Raw genomic sequence first — 14,739 nt, 5'->3', positions numbered from 1 at the left:
AGCATTTATGCTAATGGCCCTTCTGGCTGCTGTGAGCTGATAGGTTTTTGTAATTTGGGTTTGCATGTCTTTGAAAATTCGTAAAACTCATCATTTTTCTCCACCGTTTTCTTTTCTGTTAAAAAAAAAGGAAACAATTGGGAGTACAATAGAACTCTTGAAATTGTGTTCTTGGAAGGTTGCCCTCTTTGGAAATTTTTGGTCGATTTTCCACCCCAGAATTTTTTTAGAAAGCAGGTGTCTCTTACCGAACTGCAAGTTTGGTGAATATTTAGTGACCTTTAGCAATGGGTTTAAAGCTGCTGTTGTAGGAAGTGGCCTCAAGCAGGAAGCATATCTCCATTCCCATATCTGGGTACTAGGGCAGCAGAGCCTTTCTGGAAGTCGTGTTCCTAGTTTGTAAATTACATTGGAATGTGCATGGAGAAAGCCCCATAAGTTTATGTCTCATTATTTCTTCTTGGTTTTAAAATTTTTTTTAATTGGGGTAAAACTTAGAATATTGTTTGTCCTAGGTGTACACCATCTGGTTCGTTTGTACATTATATATGTCTATTCAAGTACAGATACTCTTCCCATGTAAAATGTTACTGAGGGTTCCGCAGACCTCCCTTGCTATATGGTTGGTCTTTTTGAGATATGGATATAATATGTGTTTGTATACATAGAGTAACACTAATCTTAATTTATCCATTCCCCCCACCTTTCCTTTTAGATGAGCATAGTTTGTTTTCTAAGTCTGTGAGTGTCTTTCTCTGTGGAAATATGTTCCTTTGTGTCAGTTATTAGATAACGCCTATAAGTGATATCATAGAATATAGGTCTTTTGCTTTCCGACTTACCTCATGTTTTGTGATTATCTCCAGACTCATTTGTGGTGCCTGAGAGAGCAGTGGTTCATTGTTTTCCATGGCTATTATTCCATTGTGTACATGGACCACTACTTCTTTATCCATTTACCGGTTGTTGGGCATTTTGATTGCTTCAGTGTCTTGGCTATTGTGAATAAGGCTGCACTGCAGCTTTTGCGGCCTGTGTCTTCTCGATTCTTGTCTTCTCAAGTGAGAGGTCCATTGGTGCGCCTGCTGGATTGAATGGTACCTCCATTTTTACTTTTAAACACAGCTCCTTTCTGTTCTCATTATTGGCTGTTACCCCTTTACGTCTCACCAGCAGGTAGAGGGTACACAGTTCCCTAAAACCCCTTCAGCATTTATTGTTTGTAGACTTTTTGCTCATGGTCAGTCGACTGGTGTAAGTTGAAACTTTTTGTAGATTAGATTGCATGGGTCTAACACTCCCTGAGGTTGAGCTTTTATCCATTTTCCTTTTTTTTAAAAGAGCGTGAGTAAAACTTAACTCTTCATACTCTCTTCTTGAAACATTTGCCTGTTTTGAATTGTTTTGTCCATTCCCTCCTTCAGCACAATGTTTTAGGGCAGGTGTCCTTTACAGCCCTGAGTCCTTGGGAATGTTAAGTGACCATTAGCTGTGAGTTTAAAGCTGTTCTTGCAGGAAACGGCCACAAGGTGGCAGCATTTCCCCTTTACCATATTTGGTTACTAGGGAAACAGAGCCTTAATGGAAGTGGTGTTGTAGGTTGTAAATTAGAATGGAATGTGCCAGGGAAAAGCCCTTTAAGTTTATGTCTCCTTACTTCTTGTTCATATTTGTAGTTTACTTTTTATTTTTTATCCCAGTAAATATGATTACAATGGTTTGTTTGTTCTAGGTGTGCAAGATGTGGTTCTTTCACACATATACATGTATCTATTCTTCCTCGCATCCTTTTCCCATGTAGGTTATGACACAATGTTGAGTAGTCTTCTCCTGGTCTTCCGTACGTCTTTGGTGGTTATATATTTCACATGGTTTGTATATCTCTGTTAACCCCAATGTGGCAATGTATCCAATCCTCATCCCTTTCTATTTGGTGAACCATAAGTTTTTTAATGAATCTGTGATTGCCTTTCTCTGTGGAAATATCTTCATTGGTATCAATTTTTAAGTAACTCTTAAAAGTGATATGATAGGATATGTGTCTTTTGCTTTCTCACTTACTACACGTGGCGTGATTACGTCTAGACTCATCTATGGTGCTGCAAACGGCATTGTTTCATTTTTTTCACTAGCGAATATTCCATCTGTACATGGAGGAGTTCTTCTTTGTCCATCCATCTGTTGGTGGACTTTTTGGTTACTTCCATATCTTGGCTATTGTAATACTGCGCAGTGCAGATTTGCCTGCCTGTGTCTTTCCAATTCTCTCTTCTTAGGTTTTACGTCGAGGAGTGGGCCTGCTGGATCATATAGTAGCTCAACGTTTACCTTTTTAAGGCACCTCCATTCTGTTCTCATTCGTGGCCCTTTCCAAGTTACGTCCCCTTTGAAGTTGAGGGTATGCATTTCTCCACAACACCTTCAGCATTTATTGTTTGTAGTTTTCTTGCTGATGTTTATTCTGACAAGTGTGAGCTGATACCTCTCTGTGGTTGAATTCGAATGTGCCACATAATCTGTTGAAATTGAGCTTTAAGGCATGTCCTTTTCTATTTTTCAAGCTGTGATTACCCCTTAGTTCTTCAAAGTGTTCTCTTTAAGTATGTGTCACATTTTGAAATGTTTTGGCCTTTACCTCCCTCAAGACATTTTGAGGGCCTGTTTCATTTACAGTTCTGCAGTACTTGTTCCTATGAAGTGACCATTAGCACAGGCTTAAAAGCTGCTTTTGCAGGTAACTGCCAGAGGGCGGCAGCCTTTCTATGTCCCCCACCCTGGTAACTAGGGAAAAGCCCTTGCGGCCTGTGGTGTTTCTCGGTTATAAATTAGAGTGGAGTGTGCCCGGACAAACCCACACAAGCTGATGTCTCCTTACTTTTGTTGGATTTTTACATTTAATTTTTATTTTTTATTGGAGTAATTTTCCACTGTGTACGTGGACCACTTCTACTTTGTGCATTCCTCGGTTGATGGACATTTTCATTGCTTCCAAGTGTTGGCTATGGTAAATATTGTTGGAGTGCAGGATTGCCAGGCTGTGACTTTTCGATTCTCATTTTCTCAGGTGATAGGCCCAGCAGTGGGTGTGATTGATTGACTGGTAGCACCGTGTTTCCCTTTTCAAAGCACCTTCTTTGTGTTTTCATTAGTGGCTCTTACCACGTCCCCCTTAGAATCCAGGGTACGCATTTCTCCACAGTCGCTTCAGCATTTATTGTTTGCAGCATTTATGCTAATGGCCCTTCTGGCTGCTGTGAGCTGATAGGTTTTTGTAATTTGGGTTTGCATGTCTTTGAAAATTCGTAAAACTCATCATTTTTCTCCACCGTTTTCTTTTCTGTTAAAAAAAAGGAAACAATTGGGAGTACAATAGAACTCTTGAAATTGTGTTCTTGGAAGGTTGCCCTCTTTGGAAATTTTTGGTCGATTTTCCACCCCAGAATTTTTTTAGAAAGCAGGTGTCTCTTACCGAACTGCAAGTTTGGTGAATATTTAGTGACCTTTAGCAATGGGTTTAAAGCTGCTGTTGTAGGAAGTGGCCTCAAGCAGGAAGCATATCTCCATTCCCATATCTGGGTACTAGGGCAGCAGAGCCTTTCTGGAAGTCGTGTTCCTAGTTTGTAAATTACATTGGAATGTGCATGGAGAAAGCCCCATAAGTTTATGTCTCATTATTTCTTCTTGGTTTTAAAATTTTTTTTAATTGGGGTAAAACTTAGAATATTGTTTGTCCTAGGTGTACACCATCTGGTTCGTTTGTACATTATATATGTCTATTCAAGTACAGATCCTCTTCCCATGTAAAATGTTACTGAGGGTTCCGCAGACCTCCCTTGCTATATGGTTGGTCTTTTTGAGATATGGATATAATATGTGTTTGTATACATAGAGTAACACTAATCTTAATTTATCCATTCCCCCCACCTTTCCTTTTAGATGAGCATAGTTTGTTTTCTAAGTCTGTGAGTGTCTTTCTCTGTGGAAATATGTTCCTTTGTGTCAGTTATTAGATAACGCCTATAAGTGATATCATAGAATATAGGTCTTTTGCTTTCCGACTTACCTCATGTTTTGTGATTATCTCCAGACTCATTTGTGGTGCCTGAGAGAGCAGTGGTTCATTGTTTTCCATGGCTATTATTCCATTGTGTACATGGACCACTTCTTCTTTATCCATTTACCGGTTGTTGGGCATTTTGATTGCTTCAGTGTCTTGGCTATTGTGAATAAGGCTGCACTGCAGCTTTTGCGGCCTGTGTCTTCTCGATTCTTGTCTTCTCAAGTGAGAGGTCCATTGGTGCGCCTGCTGGATTGAATGGTACCTCCATTTTTACTTTTAAACACAGCTCCTTTCTGTTCTCATTATTGGCTGTTACCCCTTTACGTCTCACCAGCAGGTAGAGGGTACACAGTTCCCTAAAACCCCTTCAGCATTTATTGTTTGTAGACTTTTTGCTCATGGTCAGTCGACTGGTGTAAGTTGAAACTTTTTGTAGATTAGATTGCATGGGTCTAACACTCCCTGAGGTTGAGCTTTTATCCATTTTCCTTTTTTTTAAAAGAGCGTGAGTAAAACTTAACTCTTCATACTCTCTTCTTGAAACATTTGCCTGTTTTGAATTGTTTTGTCCATTCCCTCCTTCAGCACAATGTTTTAGGGCAGGTGTCCTTTACAGCCCTGAGTCCTTGGGAATGTTAAGTGACCATTAGCTGTGAGTTTAAAGCTGTTCTGGCAGGAAACGGCCACAAGGTGGCAGCATTTCCCCTTTACCATATTTGGTTACTAGGGAAACAGAGCCTTAATGGAAGTGGTGTTGTAGGTTGTAAATTAGAATGGAATGTGCCAGGGAAAAGCCCTTTAAGTTTATGTCTCCTTACTTCTTGTTCATATTTGTAGTTTACTTTTTATTTTTTATCCCAGTAAATATGATTACAATGGTTTGTTTGTTCTAGGTGTGCAAGATGTGGTTCTTTCACACATATACATGTATCTATTCTTCCTCGCATCCTTTTCCCATGTAGGTTATGACACAATGTTGAGTAGTCTTCTCCTGGTCTTCCGTACGTCTTTGGTGGTTATATATTTCACATGGTTTGTATATCTCTGTTAACCCCAATGTGGCAATGTATCCAATCCTCATCCCTTTCTATTTGGTGAACCATAAGTTTTTTAATGAATCTGTGATTGCCTTTCTCTGTGGAAATATCTTCATTGGTATCAATTTTTAAGTAACTCTTAAAAGTGATATGATAGGATATGTGTCTTTTGCTTTCTCACTTACTACACGTGGCGTGATTACGTCTAGACTCATCTATGGTGCTGCAAACGGCATTGTTTCATTTTTTTCACTAGCGAATATTCCATCTGTACATGGAGGAGTTCTTCTTTGTCCATCCATCTGTTGGTGGACTTTTCGGTTACTTCCATATCTTGGCTATTGTAATACTGTGCAGTGCAGATTTGCCTGCCTGTGTCTTTCCAATTCTCTCTTCTTAGGTTTTACGTCGAGGAGTGGGCCTGCTGGATCATATAGTAGCTCAACGTTTACCTTTTTAAGGCACCTCCATTCTGTTCTCATTCGTGGCCCTTTCCAAGTTACGTCCCCTTTGAAGTTGAGGGTATGCATTTCTCCACAACACCTTCAGCATTTATTGTTTGTAGTTTTCTTGCTGATGTTTATTCTGACAAGTGTGAGCTGATACCTCTCTGTGGTTGAATTCGAATGTGCCACATAATCTGTTGAAATTGAGCTTTAAGGCATGTCCTTTTCTATTTTTCAAGCTGTGATTACCCCTTAGTTCTTCAAAGTGTTCTCTTTAAGTATGTGTCACATTTTGAAATGTTTTGGCCTTTACCTCCCTCAAGACATTTTGAGGGCCTGTTTCATTTACAGTTCTGCAGTACTTGTTCCTATGAAGTGACCATTAGCACAGGCTTTAAAGCTGCTTTTGCAGGTAACTGCCAGAGGGCGGCAGCCTTTCTATGTCCCCCACCCTGGTAACTAGGGAAAAGCCCTTGCGGCCTGTGGTGTTTCTCGGTTATAAATTAGAGTGGAGTGTGCCCGGACAAACCCACACAAGCTGATGTCTCCTTACTTTTGTTGGATTTTTACATTTAATTTTTATTTTTTATTGGAGTAATTTTCCACTGTGTACGTGGACCACTTCTACTTTGTGCATTCCTCGGTTGATGGACATTTTCATTGCTTCCAAGTGTTGGCTGTGGTAAATATTGTTGGAGTGCAGGATTGCCAGGCTGTGACTTTTCGATTCTCATTTTCTCAGGTGATAGGCCCAGCAGTGGGTGTGATTGATTGACTGGTAGCACCGTGTTTCCCTTTTCAAAGCACCTTCTTTGTGTTTTCATTAGTGGCTCTTACCACGTCCCCCTTAGAATCCAGGGTACGCATTTCTCCACAATCGCTTCAGCATTTATTGTTTGCAGCATTTATGCTAATGGCCCTTCTGGCTGCTGTGAGCTGATAGGTTTTTGTAATTTGGGTTTGCATGTCTTTGAAAATTCGTAAAACTCATCATTTTTCTCCACCGTTTTCTTTTCTGTTAAAAAAAAAGGAAACAATTGGGAGTACAATAGAACTCTTGAAATTGTGTTCTTGGAAGGTTGCCCTCTTTGGAAATTTTTGGTCGATTTTCCACCCCAGAATTTTTTTAGAAAGCAGGTGTCTCTTACCGAACTGCAAGTTTGGTGAATATTTAGTGACCTTTAGCAATGGGTTTAAAGCTGCTGTTGTAGGAAGTGGCCTCAAGCAGGAAGCATATCTCCATTCCCATATCTGGGTACTAGGGCAGCAGAGCCTTTCTGGAAGTCGTGTTCCTAGTTTGTAAATTACATTGGAATGTGCATGGAGAAAGCCCCATAAGTTTATGTCTCATTATTTCTTCTTGGTTTTAAAATTTTTTTTAATTGGGGTAAAACTTAGAATATTGTTTGTCCTAGGTGTACACCATCTGGTTCGTTTGTACATTATATATGTCTATTCAAGTACAGATCCTCTTCCCATGTAAAATGTTACTGAGGGTTCCGCAGACCTCCCTTGCTATATGGTTGGTCTTTTTGAGATATGGATATAATATGTGTTTGTATACATAGAGTAACACTAATCTTAATTTATCCATTCCCCCCACCTTTCCTTTTAGATGAGCATAGTTTGTTTTCTAAGTCTGTGAGTGTCTTTCTCTGTGGAAATATGTTCCTTTGTGTCAGTTATTAGATAACGCCTATAAGTGATATCATAGAATATAGGTCTTTTGCTTTCCGACTTACCTCATGTTTTGTGATTATCTCCAGACTCATTTGTGGTGCCTGAGAGAGCAGTGGTTCATTGTTTTCCATGGCTATTATTCCATTGTGTACATGGACCACTTCTTCTTTATCCATTTACCGGTTGTTGGGCATTTTGATTGCTTCAGTGTCTTGGCTATTGTGAATAAGGCTGCACTGCAGCTTTTGCGGCCTGTGTCTTCTCGATTCTTGTCTTCTCAAGTGAGAGGTCCATTGGTGCGCCTGCTGGATTGAATGGTACCTCCATTTTTACTTTTAAACACAGCTCCTTTCTGTTCTCATTATTGGCTGTTACCCCTTTACGTCTCACCAGCAGGTAGAGGGTACACAGTTCCCTAAAACCCCTTCAGCATTTATTGTTTGTAGACTTTTTGCTCATGGTCAGTCGACTGGTGTAAGTTGAAACTTTTTGTAGATTAGATTGCATGGGTCTAACACTCCCTGAGGTTGAGCTTTTATCCATTTTCCTTTTTTTTAAAAGAGCGTGAGTAAAACTTAACTCTTCATACTCTCTTCTTGAAACATTTGCCTGTTTTGAATTGTTTTGTCCATTCCCTCCTTCAGCACAATGTTTTAGGGCAGGTGTCCTTTACAGCCCTGAGTCCTTGGGAATGTTAAGTGACCATTAGCTGTGAGTTTAAAGCTGTTCTGGCAGGAAACGGCCACAAGGTGGCAGCATTTCCCCTTTACCATATTTGGTTACTAGGGAAACAGAGCCTTAATGGAAGTGGTGTTGTAGGTTGTAAATTAGAATGGAATGTGCCAGGGAAAAGCCCTTTAAGTTTATGTCTCCTTACTTCTTGTTCATATTTGTAGTTTACTTTTTATTTTTTATCCCAGTAAATATGATTACAATGGTTTGTTTGTTCTAGGTGTGCAAGATGTGGTTCTTTCACACATATACATGTATCTATTCTTCCTCGCATCCTTTTCCCATGTAGGTTATGACACAATGTTGAGTAGTCTTCTCCTGGTCTTCCGTACGTCTTTGGTGGTTATATATTTCACATGGTTTGTATATCTCTGTTAACCCCAATGTGGCAATGTATCCAATCCTCATCCCTTTCTATTTGGTGAACCATAAGTTTTTTAATGAATCTGTGATTGCCTTTCTCTGTGGAAATATCTTCATTGGTATCAATTTTTAAGTAACTCTTAAAAGTGATATGATAGGATATGTGTCTTTTGCTTTCTCACTTACTACACGTGGCGTGATTACGTCTAGACTCATCTATGGTGCTGCAAACGGCATTGTTTCATTTTTTTCACTAGCGAATATTCCATCTGTACATGGAGGAGTTCTTCTTTGTCCATCCATCTGTTGGTGGACTTTTCGGTTACTTCCATATCTTGGCTATTGTAATACTGTGCAGTGCAGATTTGCCTGCCTGTGTCTTTCCAATTCTCTCTTCTTAGGTTTTACGTCGAGGAGTGGGCCTGCTGGATCATATAGTAGCTCAACGTTTACCTTTTTAAGGCACCTCCATTCTGTTCTCATTCGTGGCCCTTTCCAAGTTACGTCCCCTTTGAAGTTGAGGGTATGCATTTCTCCACAACACCTTCAGCATTTATTGTTTGTAGTTTTCTTGCTGATGTTTATTCTGACAAGTGTGAGCTGATACCTCTCTGTGGTTGAATTCGAATGTGCCACATAATCTGTTGAAATTGAGCTTTAAGGCATGTCCTTTTCTATTTTTCAAGCTGTGATTACCCCTTAGTTCTTCAAAGTGTTCTCTTTAAGTATGTGTCACATTTTGAAATGTTTTGGCCTTTACCTCCCTCAAGACATTTTGAGGGCCTGTTTCATTTACAGTTCTGCAGTACTTGTTCCTATGAAGTGACCATTAGCACAGGCTTTAAAGCTGCTTTTGCAGGTAACTGCCAGAGGGCGGCAGCCTTTCTATGTCCCCCACCCTGGTAACTAGGGAAAAGCCCTTGCGGCCTGTGGTGTTTCTCGGTTATAAATTAGAGTGGAGTGTGCCCGGACAAACCCACACAAGCTGATGTCTCCTTACTTTTGTTGGATTTTTACATTTAATTTTTATTTTTTATTGGAGTAATTTTCCACTGTGTACGTGGACCACTTCTACTTTGTGCATTCCTCGGTTGATGGACATTTTCATTGCTTCCAAGTGTTGGCTGTGGTAAATATTGTTGGAGTGCAGGATTGCCAGGCTGTGACTTTTCGATTCTCATTTTCTCAGGTGATAGGCCCAGCAGTGGGTGTGATTGATTGACTGGTAGCACCGTGTTTCCCTTTTCAAAGCACCTTCTTTGTGTTTTCATTAGTGGCTCTTACCACGTCCCCCTTAGAATCCAGGGTACGCATTTCTCCACAATCGCTTCAGCATTTATTGTTTGCAGCATTTATGCTAATGGCCCTTCTGGCTGCTGTGAGCTGATAGGTTTTTGTAATTTGGGTTTGCATGTCTTTGAAAATTCGTAAAACTCATCATTTTTCTCCACCGTTTTCTTTTCTGTTAAAAAAAAAGGAAACAATTGGGAGTACAATAGAACTCTTGAAATTGTGTTCTTGGAAGGTTGCCCTCTTTGGAAATTTTTGGTCGATTTTCCACCCCAGAATTTTTTTAGAAAGCAGGTGTCTCTTACCGAACTGCAAGTTTGGTGAATATTTAGTGACCTTTAGCAATGGGTTTAAAGCTGCTGTTGTAGGAAGTGGCCTCAAGCAGGAAGCATATCTCCATTCCCATATCTGGGTACTAGGGCAGCAGAGCCTTTCTGGAAGTCGTGTTCCTAGTTTGTAAATTACATTGGAATGTGCATGGAGAAAGCCCCATAAGTTTATGTCTCATTATTTCTTCTTGGTTTTAAAATTTTTTTTAATTGGGGTAAAACTTAGAATATTGTTTGTCCTAGGTGTACACCATCTGGTTCGTTTGTACATTATATATGTCTATTCAAGTACAGATACTCTTCCCATGTAAAATGTTACTGAGGGTTCCGCAGACCTCCCTTGCTATATGGTTGGTCTTTTTGAGATATGGATATAATATGTGTTTGTATACATAGAGTAACACTAATCTTAATTTATCCATTCCCCCCACCTTTCCTTTTAGATGAGCATAGTTTGTTTTCTAAGTCTGTGAGTGTCTTTCTCTGTGGAAATATGTTCCTTTGTGTCAGTTATTAGATAACGCCTATAAGTGATATCATAGAATATAGGTCTTTTGCTTTCCGACTTACCTCATGTTTTGTGATTATCTCCAGACTCATTTGTGGTGCCTGAGAGAGCAGTGGTTCATTGTTTTCCATGGCTATTATTCCATTGTGTACATGGACCACTACTTCTTTATCCATTTACCGGTTGTTGGGCATTTTGATTGCTTCAGTGTCTTGGCTATTGTGAATAAGGCTGCACTGCAGCTTTTGCGGCCTGTGTCTTCTCGATTCTTGTCTTCTCAAGTGAGAGGTCCATTGGTGCGCCTGCTGGATTGAATGGTACCTCCATTTTTACTTTTAAACACAGCTCCTTTCTGTTCTCATTATTGGCTGTTACCCCTTTACGTCTCACCAGCAGGTAGAGGGTACACAGTTCCCTAAAACCCCTTCAGCATTTATTGTTTGTAGACTTTTTGCTCATGGTCAGTCGACTGGTGTAAGTTGAAACTTTTTGTAGATTAGATTGCATGGGTCTAACACTCCCTGAGGTTGAGCTTTTATCCATTTTCCTTTTTTTTAAAAGAGCGTGAGTAAAACTTAACTCTTCATACTCTCTTCTTGAAACATTTGCCTGTTTTGAATTGTTTTGTCCATTCCCTCCTTCAGCACAATGTTTTAGGGCAGGTGTCCTTTACAGCCCTGAGTCCTTGGGAATGTTAAGTGACCATTAGCTGTGAGTTTAAAGCTGTTCTGGCAGGAAACGGCCACAAGGTGGCAGCATTTCCCCTTTACCATATTTGGTTACTAGGGAAACAGAGCCTTAATGGAAGTGGTGTTGTAGGTTGTAAATTAGAATGGAATGTGCCAGGGAAAAGCCCTTTAAGTTTATGTCTCCTTACTTCTTGTTCATATTTGTAGTTTACTTTTTATTTTTTATCCCAGTAAATATGATTACAATGGTTTGTTTGTTCTAGGTGTGCAAGATGTGGTTCTTTCACACATATACATGTATCTATTCTTCCTCGCATCCTTTTCCCATGTAGGTTATGACACAATGTTGAGTAGTCTTCTCCTGGTCTTCCGTACGTCTTTGGTGGTTATATATTTCACATGGTTTGTATATCTCTGTTAACCCCAATGTGGCAATGTATCCAATCCTCATCCCTTTCTATTTGGTGAACCATAAGTTTTTTAATGAATCTGTGATTGCCTTTCTCTGTGGAAATATCTTCATTGGTATCAATTTTTAAGTAACTCTTAAAAGTGATATGATAGGATATGTGTCTTTTGCTTTCTCACTTACTACACGTGGCGTGATTACGTCTAGACTCATCTATGGTGCTGCAAACGGCATTGTTTCATTTTTTTCACTAGCGAATATTCCATCTGTACATGGAGGAGTTCTTCTTTGTCCATCCATCTGTTGGTGGACTTTTCGGTTACTTCCATATCTTGGCTATTGTAATACTGCGCAGTGCAGATTTGCCTGCCTGTGTCTTTCCAATTCTCTCTTCTTAGGTTTTACGTCGAGGAGTGGGCCTGCTGGATCATATAGTAGCTCAACGTTTACCTTTTTAAGGCACCTCCATTCTGTTCTCATTCGTGGCCCTTTCCAAGTTACGTCCCCTTTGAAGTTGAGGGTATGCATTTCTCCACAACACCTTCAGCATTTATTGTTTGTAGTTTTCTTGCTGATGTTTATTCTGACAAGTGTGAGCTGATACCTCTCTGTGGTTGAATTCGAATGTGCCACATAATCTGTTGAAATTGAGCTTTAAGGCATGTCCTTTTCTATTTTTCAAGCTGTGATTACCCCTTAGTTCTTCAAAGTGTTCTCTTTAAGTATGTGTCACATTTTGAAATGTTTTGGCCTTTACCTCCCTCAAGACATTTTGAGGGCCTGTTTCATTTACAGTTCTGCAGTACTTGTTCCTATGAAGTGACCATTAGCACAGGCTTTAAAGCTGCTTTTGCAGGTAACTGCCAGAGGGCGGCAGCCTTTCTATGTCCCCCACCCTGGTAACTAGGGAAAAGCCCTTGCGGCCTGTGGTGTTTCTCGGTTATAAATTAGAGTGGAGTGTGCCCGGACAAACCCACACAAGCTGATGTCTCCTTACTTTTGTTGGATTTTTACATTTAATTTTTATTTTTTATTGGAGTAATTTTCCACTGTGTACGTGGACCACTTCTACTTTGTGCATTCCTCGGTTGATGGACATTTTCATTGCTTCCAAGTGTTGGCTGTGGTAAATATTGTTGGAGTGCAGGATTGCCAGGCTGTGACTTTTCGATTCTCATTTTCTCAGGTGATAGGCCCAGCAGTGGGTGTGATTGATTGACTGGTAGCACCGTGTTTCCCTTTTCAAAGCACCTTCTTTGTGTTTTCATTAGTGGCTCTTACCACGTCCCCCTTAGAATCCAGGGTACGCATTTCTCCACAATCGCTTCAGCATTTATTGTTTGCAGCATTTATGCTAATGGCCCTTCTGGCTGCTGTGAGCTGATAGGTTTTTGTAATTTGGGTTTGCATGTCTTTGAAAATTCGTAAAACTCATCATTTTTCTCCACCGTTTTCTTTTCTGTTAAAAAAAAAGGAAACAATTGGGAGTACAATAGAACTCTTGAAATTGTGTTCTTGGAAGGTTGCCCTCTTTGGAAATTTTTGGTCGATTTTCCACCCCAGAATTTTTTTAGAAAGCAGGTGTCTCTTACCGAACTGCAAGTTTGGTGAATATTTAGTGACCTTTAGCAATGGGTTTAAAGCTGCTGTTGTAGGAAGTGGCCTCAAGCAGGAAGCATATCTCCATTCCCATATCTGGGTACTAGGGCAGCAGAGCCTTTCTGGAAGTCGTGTTCCTAGTTTGTAAATTACATTGGAATGTGCATGGAGAAAGCCCCATAAGTTTATGTCTCATTATTTCTTCTTGGTTTTAAAATTTTTTTTAATTGGGGTAAAACTTAGAATATTGTTTGTCCTAGGTGTACACCATCTGGTTCGTTTGTACATTATATATGTCTATTCAAGTACAGATACTCTTCCCATGTAAAATGTTACTGAGGGTTCCGCAGACCTCCCTTGCTATATGGTTGGTCTTTTTGAGATATGGATATAATATGTGTTTGTATACATAGAGTAACACTAATCTTAATTTATCCATTCCCCCCACCTTTCCTTTTAGATGAGCATAGTTTGTTTTCTAAGTCTGTGAGTGTCTTTCTCTGTGGAAATATGTTCCTTTGTGTCAGTTATTAGATAACGCCTATAAGTGATATCATAGAATATAGGTCTTTTGCTTTCCGACTTACCTCATGTTTTGTGATTATCTCCAGACTCATTTGTGGTGCCTGAGAGAGCAGTGGTTCATTGTTTTCCATGGCTATTATTCCATTGTGTACATGGACCACTACTTCTTTATCCATTTACCGGTTGTTGGGCATTTTGATTGCTTCAGTGTCTTGGCTATTGTGAATAAGGCTGCACTGCAGCTTTTGCGGCCTGTGTCTTCTCGATTCTTGTCTTCTCAAGTGAGAGGTCCATTGGTGCGCCTGCTGGATTGAATGGTACCTCCATTTTTACTTTTAAACACAGCTCCTTTCTGTTCTCATTATTGGCTGTTACCCCTTTACGTCTCACCAGCAGGTAGAGGGTACACAGTTCCCTAAAACCCCTTCAGCATTTATTGTTTGTAGACTTTTTGCTCATGGTCAGTCGACTGGTGTAAGTTGAAACTTTTTGTAGATTAGATTGCATGGGTCTAACACTCCCTGAGGTTGAGCTTTTATCCATTTTCCTTTTTTTTAAAAGAGCGTGAGTAAAACTTAACTCTTCATACTCTCTTCTTGAAACATTTGCCTGTTTTGAATTGTTTTGTCCATTCCCTCCTTCAGCACAATGTTTTAGGGCAGGTGTCCTTTACAGCCCTGAGTCCTTGGGAATGTTAAGTGACCATTAGCTGTGAGTTTAAAGCTGTTCTGGCAGGAAACGGCCACAAGGTGGCAGCATTTCCCCTTTACCATATTTGGTTACTAGGGAAACAGAGCCTTAATGGAAGTGGTGTTGTAGGTTGTAAATTAGAATGGAATGTGCCAGGGAAAAGCCCTTTAAGTTTATGTCTCCTTACTTCTTGTTCATATTTGTAGTTTACTTTTTATTTTTTATCCCAGTAAATATGATTACAATGGTTTGTTTGTTCTAGGTGTGCAAGATGTGGTTCTTTCACACATATACATGTATCTATTCTTCCTCGCATCCTTTTCCCATGTAGGTTATGACACAATGTTGAGTAGTCTTCTCCTGGTCTTCCGTACGTCTTTGG

The sequence above is a fragment of the Balaenoptera borealis genome (genome assembly GCF_965194805.1).
Source record: "Balaenoptera borealis genome assembly, chromosome: 7".
Lineage (NCBI taxonomy): Eukaryota > Metazoa > Chordata > Mammalia > Artiodactyla > Balaenopteridae > Balaenoptera > Balaenoptera borealis.
Note: the sequence above shows the minus strand (reverse complement) of the source record.